Genomic DNA, 15,445 nt, shown 5'->3' with positions numbered 1-15,445 from the left:
TCTACATATACATTGATGAAATGAGTATATATATGTAAAGTGCGATAAATTAAATGTGGTTGGTTATGGCTTCATCCTATGTGATCTTTATCAAGCTAATGACAAAGATCTAGGTCAATCTAAGGTGGAAAATAAATACAGGCTAACTATTACATGTCTTCTTTCTTGTATTGCTTCCTTGGATGGCCTCCATGTGGGATTACCCTTCCTTGATCTTCAAATCTTCATGTCTTCATGTACATTACATAAATGAAATATAAAAACTAATCTAATGTACTTACAAGAAGAACTCGAGTTACATTCGAGATTTAATAATTACAAGATCAAACGACATGCAAGCCTTATTTAAAAAACCAAAACCATCAACCTAAGGTCATAAGCCATAACCATCCTTCATGCTCAATTAACACATAAGAACATGTTAGAACACATAATCTGATCTTAACATATCATATCCATCATGATCTAAACATAAAAATCAAATATGAAAAAAATCAAAAAAATTGAAATTAAATCTGATAACATTAAATCACATATTACAGGGTCTAAACGACGTCAAACGCCTTACAGATCAGTCAATGATCGCTTTAGCCATCAATTTCGTTCAGACGCTCGATTCCATATGAAATAACGTATTTGTTCGCCAAAATCGGACACCATACCTAGATTTCAGCAAATCCGTTGCATCCGATTCAGAATCGTATCAAATACGATTCTTAGAATAAGAACAAACACAAAACATGTATATATCAATATATATACATATTATATAATCATCATATGATTACACAACTCTCATGAATATCATATATTCAAAACATATACATACCTACGCATATATACACATAACAACATGTAAAACATACAAAATCGCATACATAAAAGTCATGGAATATTGTATACATGTTATCATCATAAAACTAGTAAACACATTAAAGAATTAAACACTTTTCACAAGTAGCTCTGATGCCATTGAAGGGTTTCGAGGACATAAACGCAACAGAAACAGTAATTAAAAAACGTGAAAAACCAGAATTTTCGAAACCCACCGCAGGATCCATGTAAAAAACATATATACAATACGTAGATCAGATTATTTACCTTAAGAAGTTTTACAAATTGGTTGACTAATGGAGATCCAAAGCTTTTTCCATCACCATGCATTTCGCTCTTGCGATCTACGCTCTATCGGTATCCACATGAATGCTTGAACTCAAGGATTGGATGTGTACTAGCACAAACTCGTTTCTTCTTGCTCTCTCCATCTTCTCTCTTGGTGGCTAGGGTTTTGGTAAAAGTATTTCACACAAAATCTTCCACACAAGAGATATTATGTAGAGAGTAGAAAAAGAATTATAACTCTTAACTAATTAGGAGTTATTATTAGTTCAAAATTTCTTTTTGTATAATAATTAAGTCACACTTAATTATTTAACAACTGAATTTCATAATTGATATTAGTAAATTCAAATATCATTATTTATCTAATTAACTAAGTCAAACTTAATTAATGTTATAAATAATTCAAAGTACTTTAATTTTATTTAAATCCAATTTAAATTAAATAATCCTTCAACCATTATTTGTGTGTGACCCTATAGGTTATTATTATGTTGGCAACAAATTTTAAATCTGATTTAAAATCGTAAACAATGAGCGGCATCTAGTAATACATCATTACTACCCAAGTAATAATAATTGAATCAGTGATTGATTAAACCTTTCGTGAATAATGTACAATGTAATTAATCCCTTTAACCACATATTATAGATTAAACTAGAGGCATGTAATGTGTCATTCTCATCAATGTTTAATCCAAGTTTCTTTGATCAATGAGTAGACTATCATATCAAATCAACATTTGAGTGTGGCCACACATTTCATAGTCTAGCTCACACAAGAGGCCAATAATATCACTCCTAAAATAGGAGGGTTAAATCCCATCTAGATCATTCATATTTCTCATACAATTTATAATATACCCAATGTCCACTTTTATCATTACCCGGTCAAGGATAACTTTTAATGAAATTAATGTATATTAATTCTCGTATAGAAATATAATGACTTCAGGTCTAAGGACCATTAAATCATTATCATTGTGAGAATTACTTATGATACAACAGACATGTAGAATCTCACACCGGGTCTGTACAGCACCAAGTACATTCATATATGCCTGTGTCTTTGACTTTAGTATCACTACACCTATGATCAATGAGATATGATCATCAGTCAACAAACACATCAGTCTTAATGTATTATTATTGTCCCTTAATACTAATACTCGACTAGGGACCTTTAGGATTATTGATACTATTCTCATAATCTCATTTCTAAGTCACGTACTTAGAGATATAGAATTGCATATCATATTCCAAGGACATTTATTAATCTAACATTTAAATCGCAATAAATAAAGAATTAATAAATTATAAAGGGAATAATCGATAGAAGATAAACATTAATAATCCAAATATCTTAAGCTAAAACATCATAGTGTTGTCTCTAGGGCACAAACACTAACATCCTCGTTGGGAACTTTTGGAGTATCTTGCACTTTGCACCCAAAAGCTTGAGATCACTTGTCCTGCAATCTGGTAGGGGTCCTTATCTGGGGGACAAGGATGCGTCCAACATTTGGGGTGAACCATGGCTATACCTGCGTCCTCGGACTAGAAAAACAGCTGGTACTGGAGGGTTATTGATAAGTGGCATTTTATACCACTTAGAGCGTCTTAAAATGGCTTAAATTGGTGTCTTGAAATCAAGTATTTTGTTTATTTGATGCGTTTTTCTAGTGTTTATGCATTTCAGGGTTTTAGTTACATTTCGGGGGAGGAATCATCAAGAATAAGCCTTGGCATGTGTTCACCATTGCGAGAGGAAAGAAACGGGCAGATTACGGCGAAGAAACGGAGCGAAATCAGAATTTTTCCAGTAGAGGTCTAAGCGCCCGCTCAGCATTGCTGAGCGGCCGCGCAGCAAGCTGAGCGCCCGCTCAGCTATGCTGAGCGGCCGCGCAGGGTCGGGAAAAAAAACAAATTATTTTAGGACTTCTACTTCTGTTTGGTTTCCACTTCTATGTAATCTGAGTTTTATAGGACTATTATATAAGTAGATTTGAGACGTTTTCACAAGGGTGGATTGAAGAAGATTGTGTTTTTACGCAAAGAGCGAAGGAGATAAGGAAGAAGACCGATTTAGCACACCGCAACGAAGAGGAAGCATATCTTCTTGTGATTCTTGTTTCGTTGTAACGTTGGATGCTAGTTTTCTTGCTTTGAACTTATTTACTCTTGTGACGTACTCTGTTTTAATATAATTAGTTTAGTTATTATTTTCTTGTGTTTGTTTATCATGATTTCATATGAACCCATGATGACGATAAGTGCTATTGTGGGCTAATCGTGATCATGGGGTTGCAACGGATTTATTATGGAATTCTTTAGTTAATTGTTTAATACTTTAGTGTGTGATGATTGCATGATATCTAGTATTGGTTGTGCGTATTCGTCTTATGTGCGTCGCGTACATATAAGATAGGGTGTTAATCTCTTGTGAAGCAACGGTGGATCTTGAGATTTAGAACTTGCCATGCTAGCATAGGTTCATGTACGTTGTGCATGATTAGTGGGTAACTCTAACAGTTTTATTTGCCCTATGTAATCAAAAGGAATAACTTGTGCTTAAATCGTTGTGTTGTCAATTTCTGTAGACATATGGGAACTCAACATAATTGATGACTATTCAACTTCTATCTTAATTGTGGATGCTTGGTAGAATGGTATTAGTACAATGAAAGTTGGCTTTTATCAGTTTTGTGTTATTCGATTAATATCATCACTGTCACATGCTAAAGGTAATAACAATGGATATAGAAGGAAGTAATAATGAAGTTGTGATCTCATGAGTGTTTTATTATTGATAAATTGAAGTGTTAGTTAAGTGATTAATTAAGTAGTTAATTACAGTTAATATTTAATCAACAATTTTAAGTGTTATTGTCTTAACATTGAGAAGTAATCATACATTGGTGAGTGAGTTTAATTAGACAATAATTTAGTCTGAGTCTCTGAGGGAACGAACTAGAAAGTATTCTATATTACTTGTGAACGCGTATACTTGCGTGAATATTAGTGCGAGTTTTCGCCCTAACAAGTTTTTGGCGCCGCTGCCGGGGACTCGGCGTATTTGTTTAGTTTATGTACTTACCATCATTGGTCATTAGGACTCAGTGATTAGGACGTAGTAGTTACTTATTTTTTCCGGTTGTGTTTCAGGTACTTTAGCAAGCGTTTATGCAAACTCGTTCTCGTGCTCGCAAGAGGACTTTAGATACAGCTGAGGGAACGAACTAGAAAGTATTCTATATTACTTGCGAACGCGTATACTTGCGTGAAATCAAGCCGGGCACTATTCAGATGGTGCAGAATTCTGTTTCTTTTAGAGGAGCGGCAACTGAAGACCCCAACATGCACATAAGGAATTTTGTCGAGATCTGCAGCACTTTTAAGTATAATGGCGTGACTGATGAGGCTATCAAGTTGAGGCTTTTCCCATTCTCACTGAGGGACAAGGCTAAAGACTGGTTACATTCTGAACCAGCTGGGTCCATCACTACGTGGCAAGATCTTGCGCAAAAGTTTCTGGTGAAGTTTTATCCGATGGCAAAGACTGCTGCTATGAGGAGTGCTCTTACTCAGTTTGCGCAGCAACCTACAGAATCTATGTGCGAGGCTTGGGAACGCTACAAGGAAATGTTGAGAAAATGTCCACATCATGGAATGCCAGATTGGATGGTGATCACTGGTTTCTATAATGGTTTGGGGATCCAATCTCGGCCCATGCTCGATGCAGCAGCTGGAGGCGCCTTATGGGCTAAAAGCTATACTGAGGCGTATAATCTTATAGAGACGATGGCTGCAAATGAGCATCAAAACCCAACTCAGAGGATGACGTCAGGCAAGGTAGCAGGTATTCTGGAAGTTGATGCAGCCACCGCTATTGCAGCCCAGCTCCAAGCGCTATCAATGAAGGTTGATTCTCTGGCTACGTATGGAGTTAATCAAATAGCTATGGTTTGTGAGCTTTGTGCAGGTTCTCATGCTACGGATCAGTGTTCTCTTGTCAACGAATCTGTTCAGTATGTGAATAATTATCAGCGACAATAGCAGCCTGTGCCAGCGACCTATCATCCTAACAACAGAAATCATCCAAATTTCAGCTGGGGGAATAATCAGAATGCTATTCAGCCACCATATCAGCAAGGAGTGAGTAAACAGTTTAACCCACCTGGATTCCAGCAACCGCAACAGTATGCTACAAGGCAATCATATCCTCAACAGGGAAGTGCAGCTGCACCTACTAGTGCTGATTTTGAGGAACTTAAGCTGTTGTGCAAGAGTCAGGCGGTTTCTATCAAGACCTTGGAAAATCAAATCGGTCAATTAGCCAATGCAGTGCTCAATCGTCAACCTGGCACTCTTCCCAGTGACACGGAAGTACCAGGCAGGAAGGAAGCTAAAGAGCAAGTCAAGGCTATTACCTTAAGGTCTGGAAAAGTAGCTGATGCTGAAAAGGCAAAAGAAGTAGAAGCTGAAATTATAGGTGAAGAATCTAAGCAAAAGGAGAAAGCGGTGGAACCAAGGAAGACTACTGTTGAACACACTCTGCCTGAGGCTAATACAGGGGAGAAACAGCTCTATCCTCCACCACCTTTTCCTAAGAGATTGCAGCAACAAAAGCTGGATAGACAGTTCGGGAAGTTTCTGGAGGTGTTCAAGAAACTTCACATCAATATACCTTTCGCTGAGGCTCTGGAACAAATGCCCAGTTATGCGAAGTTTATGAAGACTATTCTTTCAAGGAAGGTGAAACTGGATGACCTTGAAACCGTTGCTCTCACGGAAGAATGCAGCGCTGTTCTGTAGCAAAAGTTACCACCAAAACTGAAAGATCCAGGAAGCTTCACCATTCCTTGCACCATTGGCAATCTGACTTTTGACAAGTGCCTTTGTGATTTGGGAGCAAGCATTAATCTGATGCCGTTGTCGATCTTTAAAAAGCTAGATCTGCCTGATCCAAAACCCACATACATGTCGCTACAATTGGCTGACCGTTCCATTACTTACCCAAGGGGCATAGTTGAGGATGTGCTCGTCAAGGTGGATAAGCTCTTCTTTCCAGCAGATTTTGTTATTCTGGATTTTGAGGAAGATAAGAAGATTCCCATAATCTTGGGAAGGCCTTTCTTGGCTACTGGCCGTACCTTGATAGATGTGCAAAAAGGGAAACTTACTATGCGGGTTCAAGATCAGGATGTGACCTTCAACGTATTCAAGGAAATGAAATTCCCTACAGAAGATGAGGAGTGCTTAAAATTGGATGTGATTGATTCTGCGGTTAATTCGGAACTCGATCACATGCTAATGTCTGATGCATTGGAAAAGGCCTTAGTGGGGGATTTTGACAGCGATGATGAAGATAGCAACGAGCAATTACAATATCTAAACGCTTCTCCCTGGAAGCGAAAGCTGGACATACCATTTGAATCTCTTGGTACTTCTGACCTTAAGAACGCTGAAGGGAAGCTCAAACCATCAATAGAGGAAGCACCTACCTTGGAGCTCAAGCCATTACCTGAGCACTTGAGGTATGCTTTTTTAGGTGATTCATCTACGTTACCTGTTATTATTTCATCTGACCTTTTAGGTAGTGAGGAAGACAAGCTCTTAAGGATTTTGAGAGAATTCAAATCGGCTATAGGATGGACCATAGCAGACATCAAGGGGATAAGTCCTTCATATTGTATGCATAAAATTCTGTTAGAGGAAGGTAGTAAGCCAACTGTGGAACAGCAGCGAAGACTGAATCCCATCATGAAGGAGGTGGTGAAGAAAGAAATTCTGAAATGGCTAGACGCAGGCATCATTTATCCTATTTCTGACAGCTCGTGGGTGAGCCCCGTACAATGTGTACCTAAGAAGGGAGGTATCACTGTGGTCGCAAATGAAAAGAATGAGCTCATCCCTACTCGAACAGTTACAGGATGGAGAGTATGTATGGATTATAGAAAATTGAACAAAGCCACAAGGAAGAATCACTTCCCTCTTCCATTTATTGATCAGATGCTTGACAGATTGGCGGGTCATGAGTATTTTTGTCTTCTGGATGGTTATTCCGGGTATAATCAGATTTGTATTGCACCAGAGGATCAGGAAAAGACTACCTTCACTTGTCCATTTGGCACGTTTGCTTTTCGCAAAGTTTCATTTGGGTTATGTGGCGCCCCGGCCACCTTTCAGAGATGTATGATGGCTATATTCTCTGACATGATTGGAAATAACGTCGAAGTGTTCATGGATGACTTCTCCGTCTTTGGACACTCATATGATGAATGTTTGAATAATCTGCGCGCCGTACTCAAAAGATGCGTGGAAACTAATTTGGTGCTCAATTGGGAGAAATGTCATTTTATGGTGCGTGAAGGCATTATCCTTGGGCATAAGGTCTCTGGCAAGGGTCTGGAGGTGGACAAGGCCAAGGTGGGAGTCATTGAAAATCTTCCCCCACCTAATTCTGTGAAAGGAATCCGTAGTTTTCTTGGTCATGCGGGTTTTTATCGGCGATTCATCAAGGACTTTTCAAAGATATCTAAGCCGTTGTGCAATTTACTTGAAAAAGATGTGCCTTTCAAATTTGATGATGAATGTTTGGCAGCATTCGAGACTCTCAAGAAGAGTTTGATCACTGCACCAGTTATTACAGCACCAGATTGGACAGAACCATTTGAGATGATGTGTAATGCAAGTGATTATGCGGTAGGTGCAGTTCTGGGACAGTGCAAGAAAAATCTCTTCCATGTGGTCTACTATGCGAGTAAGACTTTAAATGGTGCCCAATTGAACTACACCACTACTGAGAAGGAGCTTTTGGCTATAGTCTTTGGTTTTGAGAAATTTTGATCTTATCTGCTTGGTACGAAAGTAACAGTATTCACTGATCATGCAGCTATTCGCTATCTGGTTTCCAAGAAGGATTCGAAGCCGAGACTCATTCGTTGGGTGCTTTTACTTCAGGAATTTGAGTTAGAGATCAAAGATAGAAAAGGTACTGAGAATCAAGTAGCTGACCATCTCTCTAGGTTGGAGAATCCTGATTCTACTTCACAAGATAGGACGTTAATCAATGAATCTTTTCCGGATGAGCAGTTGTTTGCAATTCAGGAGGAAGAACCATGGTTTGCAGATATTGTAAACTATCTCGTCAGTAATATAATGCCTCCTAATTTGACATCCGCTCAAAAGAAGAAGTTTCTGCATGAGGTGAAGTGGTATATGTGGGATGAACCATATTTATTTAGACAGGGAGCTGACCAGATCATCAGGAGATGTATCCCGTTCTGTGAGACGGAGGGGATATTACGAGACTGCCATTCCACGGTTTATGGTGGACACTATGGCGGTGAGAAGACGGCAGCTCGTATTCTGCAAGCAGGTTTTTTCTGGCCTACTTTATTCAAGAATGCTCATCAGTTTGTTTTAAGGTGTGATCGTTGCCAAAGAGTGGGAAATTTGTCAAGGAAGGATGAGATGCCATTAAATGTGATGCTTGAAGTCGAGGTCTTTGATGTGTGGGGAATCGATTTCATGGGGCCTTTTATCTCGTCTTGCAATAATCAGTACATCTTGCTGGCAGTCGATTATGTCTCAAAATGGGTCGAAGTTAAAGCTTTACCGACAAATGATGCAAAGGCAGTGCTAAATTTTCTTCATAAGCAAATTTTCACAAGGTTTGGCACACCTCGGGTAATCATAAGTGATGAAGGATCGCATTTTTGCAACCGTAAGTTCACTTCTATGATGCAGCGTTATAATGTGAATTATCGAGTAGCTACTGCCTATCATCCGTAAACAAATGGTCAAGCGGAAGTGTCTAACAGAGAGATAAAGCGCATTCTAGAGAAGGTTGTTTGTCCGTCAAGGAAGGATTGGTCTTTAAAGCTCGATGAAGCTGTTTGGGCTTACAGAACAGCATATAAAACTCCACTTGGGATGTCACCGTTTCAGTTGGTGTACGGTAAGGGATGTCATCTACCTGCGGAGCTTGAACATAAGGCCTACTGGGCATTGAAGAAGTTAAACCTGGATTTAGATGCAGCTGGTAAGAAAAGAATGCTTCAGCTTAATGAACTGGATGAATTTCGACTTCAAGCGTACGAAAATAACAAAATGTATAAGGAAAAGGTGAAGAGGTGGCACGATAGGAAGCTACATCCAAAGTTATTTGTGCCAGGGCAACAAGTTCTCTTATTCAACTCTCGACTTCGACTTTTTCCTGGGAAGTTGAAATCAAGGTGGTCTGGACCTTTTATTGTCAAAACTGTGTTTCCACATGGAGCGGTGGAAATTTTTGAGAATGATCCGGACCAAGCATTCAAGGTTAACGGTCAGCGGTTAAAGCACTACTATGGAGACATGGCAAACCGAGAAGTGGTTAGTGCCATTTTGTTGACTACTTGAGAAGGGTACGAAATGTCAAGCTAATGGCGAAAAAGAAGCACTGCGTGGGAGGCAACCCATGAATTGTTGTTACAGGAACCCTTAGAAGTTAATAACCTATCCAAAAACACAAAAAAATCAGAAAACAGGGGCTGAAAAAAAAAATCCAGTGACCCCCTGAGCGCCCGTTCAGCTTTGCTGAGCGACCGCGCAGCAAGCTGAGCGCCCGCTCAGTTTTGCTGAGTGACCGCGCAGCAAGCTGAGCGCCCGCTCAGTTTTGCTGAGCGACCGCTCAGGGGTCGAGTACCAGAAATTTTTTTACAGTTCAGAAAAAAAAAACACACAAAAACCGTTTTAGCCCATAAATCCACGATTTGTCCCACTACCCCATCATGTTACCCCTTAATTTCCAAACCCTAATCTAATCCACACCCTATATATACATACACCTATCATACATATCTCCCACAAAACTTCCTACACTTAAACCCTCTCATAAACATCAAAAATCAGTTCTTACACACTTTTCTTCACGAATCAATGGCACCCAAGAGAGCACGCACTATTGACAGCAGCAGCACAGTTCCTACTGCTGATTCATCAAGGGGTACCGCTGCAAGGCCTCGGTTAACTGACAGAGTCGCGGAGGAGGAATACACTAGGCTGTTAGGGAAGCCGATTCTGAAGGAGAGGGGGTTTTTACCATCGGGGAGGGATGGTGAGTTGCTGTCCATGATTGCAGAGAAGGGGTGGATAGCTTTTTGTGAGTCACCCGAAGCGGTACCGATGAGCGTTGTTCGCGAGTTCTACGCGAACGCGAAGGCCGAAAAGAATGGGTTTTCTGTGGTCCGAGGGCTGACGGTTGATTATCATCCTGCGGTGATTCGCCGTGTGATTGGACAGCGAGAGAGGAAGCCTGAGGAGGAGGACTGGAATGTAAAGACTGCTGAGGATTTTGACTTGGATTTGATTTGTGCGACTCTCTGTCGACCGGGCACAGTTTGGACCTGCAGGACCGGCACTAATGAGTATCGTCACTTTCCGGCGATCGCCATGAACAGGTATGCCCGTGCATGGAATGCATTTATTTGTGCTAATATTTTGCCTTCTTCGCATGCATACGAGGTCACAGTTGAGAGAGCACAGTTGTTGTGGGGAATTCTGAATGAGGAATACTATGTGGACCTTGGTGAGTTTATCTACCAAGGAATTCTGAAGTTTTTGAGGGGAGCGAAGCATATGAACATCCCTTATGCATCTACGATTACGAAGCTATGCCGAGCAGTGGGAGTGAACTGGCCGGCTCATGAGCAGTTGCAGTTGCCAGCAGCTCTGATTGATTCTGGCACTCTGAATGGGATGCAGGAGTGGACCGGTGGTGAGCCTGAGGAGCATGGGCTGGGTTATCATCTTCCAGGAGGGCGTCCAGCACGAGGTGCTACTATGGCTAGGCCAGGGCGTGATGAGGCTGGTTCTTCGAGAGCTCAGGAGGGTGCTGGGATGGTTGATGCCCAGTATAGGAGGCTTTCACGGCGGATGGATGCCATGTATGAGACGCAGAGCAGGTTTGCTCAGGAGCTCACCCTTGCGTTAGGGACTGCTTTTCGAGGCCTTGGAGCTGATATCCAGTGGCCAGTTTTTGGTGAGGACTCTGCATACCCGCCGCCTGATACTCCACTCACTGAGGGTGATGATGATGATGATGATGACTCCGAGTAGGTATACCCTGTGTTCCTTTCTACTACTTTCACTGAGGACAGTGAAGATTTTTAGTTTGGGGGTGGTAGTTAAGGAAAATTGTGTGTGTGTCATTTAGTTGCATATTCATGATAGTTTAGTTCATATAGTTGCATAATTTATGCCATATAGTTTTTTTTGTTATGAATGTCATGTAGCTCATGCATTTACCATGATCCCTTTTTCAATGATTTATCGACTGAATTGTGATATTGATGTGAGTGTAGTGATAGCATTAAAGTGATATTAAGTTATATAGGTTGATATGCATGCTAGAAACAATTGTATGTCCACTAAGTCTTAGAGAATGCGTAAGGGCTAGATTGTTGTTATGATTTGGTTGTTTTCAAGGTCAATCTACTTATTATGCTTAGAATTCGATTATAGGTTCTTAGTGATAAAGGCATGAAAAAGAAAAAATTTTGGAGAAAAAAATATGGAAGTTGTTGCTAGTTGTGGCTAGGCGTCAAATGGCTAGTAGCCGGCTCGCATATGGTGCGAGTAGTCTAGGGTTGAGCAAGATGGAGCGAAACGCACTTGCTCAGAAGTTAAAAAAAAGAGAAAAATTTGCATAATTGATCAAGAGTGGGCTCTTTGGTATTCGAGTTATTAAGTTCTTAGGGGACTTTGTGCCTAGTGACCTAAGGCTTTTAGAGTCTGGGATCCGCTAACCTAATGCTCGTTACATGGATACCATTGTATAAGTCTTTTGTGGACCTCACTCATTGCACGGTCAAATAAGCATTTGAGTTGTAAATAAAAAGCACGATTCCGTAGTAAGCTCCAGAGTTCTTGTAGTGTTGTATATCACTTTGTGCCTAGAATTTTTTATTCTTTGTATAATCGTAGGATTGCCTTGAGGATAGTCTAGTCATAGTAATTGGTCTAGTTCCGAAGCATATCTGTTAAGCATTTGCACACACCACGTTTCTGGCTGTATGTCCGTTTGCATGAGTTTATTGATCTTTAGTTGTCTAACTGCATTCGTTGGGATGTGGCAATTTGGTTGATTAATTGTAGTAAGGGGGATCGCTGCATTTTCATATAGATTGCATTCATGCATGTTTTTATTTGTTTTTGAGTCTGTGACGCTTGAGGACAAGCATCGATTTAAGTTTGGGGGTGTGATAAGTGGCATTTTATACCACTTAGAGCGTCTTAAAATGGCTTAAATTGGTGTCTTGAAATCAAGTATTTTGTGTATTTGATGCGTTTTTCTAGTGTTTATGCATTTCAGGGTTTTAGTTGCATTTCGGGGGAGGAATCATCAAGAATAAGCCTTGGCATGTGTTCACCATTGCGAGAGGAAAGAAACGGGCAGTTTACGGCGAAGAAACGGAGCGAAATCAGAATTTTTCCAGTAGATGTCTGAGCGCCCGCTCAGCATTGCTGAGTGGCCGCGTAGCAAGCTGAGCGCCCGCTCAGCTATGCTGAGCGGCCGCGCAGGGTCGGGAAAAAAAACAAATTATTTTAGGACTTCTACTTCTGTTTGGTTTCCACTTCTATGTAATCTGAGTTTTATGGGACTATTATATAAGTAGATTTGAGACATTTTCACAAGGGTGGATTGAAGAAGATTGTGTTTTTACGCAAGGAGCGAAGGAGATAAGGAAGAAGACCGATTTAGCACACCGCAACGAAGAGGAAGCATATCTTCTTGTGATTCTTGTTTCGTTGTAACGTTGGATGCTAGTTTTCTTGCTTTGAACTTATTTACTCTTGTGACGTACTCTGTTTTAATATAATTAGTTTAGTTATTATTTTCTTGTGTTTGTTTATCATGATTTCATATGAACCCATGATGACGATAACTGCTATTGTGGGCTAATCGTGATCATGGGGTTGCAACGGATTTGTTATGGAATTCTTTAGTTAATTGTTTAATACTTTAGTGTGTGATGATTGCATGATATCTAGTATTGGTTGTGCGTATTCGTCTTATGTGCGTCGCGAACATATAAGATAGGGTGTTAATCTCTTGTGAAGCGACGGTGGATCTTGAGATTTAGAACTTGCCATGCTAGCATAGGTTCATGTACGTTGTGCATGATTAGTGGATAACTCTAACAGTTTTATTTGCCCTATGTAATCAAAAGGAATAACTTGTGCTTAAATCGTTGTGTTGTCAATTTCTGTAGACATATGGGAACTCAACATAATTGATGACTATTCAACTTCTATCTTAATTGTGGATGCTTGGTAGAATGGTATTAGTACAATGAAAGTTGGCTTTTATCAGTTTCGTGTTATTCGATTAATATCATCACTGTCACATGCTAAAGGTAATAACAATGGCTATAGAAGGAAGTAATAATGAAGTTGTGATCTCATGAGTGTTTTATTATTGATAAATTGAAGTGTTAGTTAAGTGATTAATTAAGTAGTTAATTATAGTTAATATTTAATCAACAATTTTAAGTGTTATTGTCTTAACATTGAGAAGTAATCATACATTGGTGAGTGAGTTTAATTAGACAATAATTTAGTCTAAGTCTCTGAGGGAACGAACTAGAAAGTATTCTATATTACTTGCGAACGCGTATACTTGCGTAAATATTAGTGCGAGTTTTCGCCCTAACAGTTATCCTCGGTCAGGGAGATGCCTTATCCATGAAGTCTCGAAGCCGCAGATGAGACTTGGGCTTTAGTGGTTGGGCCTCATCGGCGGATATTCCTAAAGCTAGTAGAATACGGTTTTCAGTGGGTTTCCTACTGGGTCTCAGGATGAGGAATCTAAGCCCATTAGGTTTCTTGTTCTCCAAGAACTATATTGGCATGATTCCCTATAAATATAGATACGTAGGCAAATTACAAGGGGTCGGAAACGAGAGCCATAAGGAGCCACCACTAATCCTAAGTAATCTTAGCCCCCAATTCATTACAAGCACCATACTCCGGCGACTTTTCCGGGGGAAAACCACTATCGTAGATTTTGATTCCGACGACGAATCTCCAATTTTATTGTTATCAAATTTCTTCATCAACAGTTATTAATTACTATCTCGGACCCATCCATGTGGACCATTTCTTTATACCTGCATTTCGATAAATTTCGAAGATTTTCTTTTAAATACTATTTCTCGATTTTTAATATTTCTCTACAAATTTAAGCCTTATATATTTATACGAAACAAAAAAATTGAAAAAATATTTAAAGAAAGTCTTAATAGTATCCTTCTGTTTTCAGTTTAGCTTTTCAAGTAATGTCATTTCTTTTTTCTAACTTAAAAACAAGGAGTACCGTTACATTTTTACTTTGTACATTTGATGCTATTTTGTTATACAACTGTTAGTCAATCATTAAAATATTTACAAGAGTATCATACATAAAAGTCAAATTAATGAAAATTTGGGAGTACGATGATCGTATTTTCAACAAAATTCTTTCAAAATCTTTCAGAAGTTTCAAAGTTTATTTTGTTCAAATATTTTGATGATAATATTTCTAATTATAATAAATTGTTATGTGTTGAAATGCAAATAATTAGAAGTTTAATGCCTAATGGAGTTATTTACCTAAATTTTAACATTTGATTAAAGTAATGACTAGAATATACGAAACGTAAAGTACAAGAGTACGTACCACTCATAAGTTAAAAATAAAATGACAGCATTTAAAAATGTTAAAATTACAAATTCAACTTTAGCACGGAAGTTACACGTGACTAATTAAGAGAACAACCCGGGGTTGCACCATATCATCTCCATATTTTAAACTAAATTTAATTAGCGATTATTATAGAGAATACCACCTCGCCTGATTTGAAAAAAAAAATCTTATAGCACACGTCATTTTCAATCGTCTAATCGTCCTTCCATACATTTAGATGGATGTAATTTGTTGAATCAACCTATTTATAAAATTAGGGATTTTTGTCTGCGCTACGCGCGCTCATTAAACTTTAATTTATTTCAAAAATATTTTAAATTATACAATTACATTTATATATTTTGTTATTAATTTATAATTAATTCAATTTAGACAGGTGTTGATATTTTGTTTATGTTTCATTTTGTATCGTTCACTTTTTCATTCAATAAATATTATTTACAAAGTTTTTTCAGTTTATAAATATTGCTTAAGTTTTTTTAGTTAATCAATATTTTTCACATATATGTTTTTCTACATATATTGCTTAAACATATGAACACGAAATCATTTTTTGTCAATTACTCCTTTAACTGTATTTTTTGTATATAAATT

The 15,445-nt window shown here is 38.7% G+C and overlaps 1 non-coding gene across 1 annotated transcript; it reads right to left on the bottom strand.

Annotated features, from left to right (window-relative positions):
- Positions 1-4,683: 4,683 nt before the first annotated feature.
- LOC141675557 (small nucleolar RNA R71) lies at positions 4,684-4,790 on the bottom strand. Its single transcript, XR_012556204.1, has one exon. It is a non-coding gene; the product is annotated as a small nucleolar RNA R71 (small nucleolar RNA).
- Positions 4,791-15,445: the final 10,655 nt, after the last annotated feature.

The sequence above is a fragment of the Apium graveolens genome, chromosome 7 (genome assembly GCF_009905375.1).
Source record: "Apium graveolens cultivar Ventura chromosome 7, ASM990537v1, whole genome shotgun sequence".
NCBI classification, from domain to species: Eukaryota; Viridiplantae; Streptophyta; class Magnoliopsida; order Apiales; family Apiaceae; genus Apium; species Apium graveolens.
The sequence above is the reverse complement of the archived record's forward strand: the minus strand, read 5'-3'. Positions and strand labels throughout refer to the sequence as shown.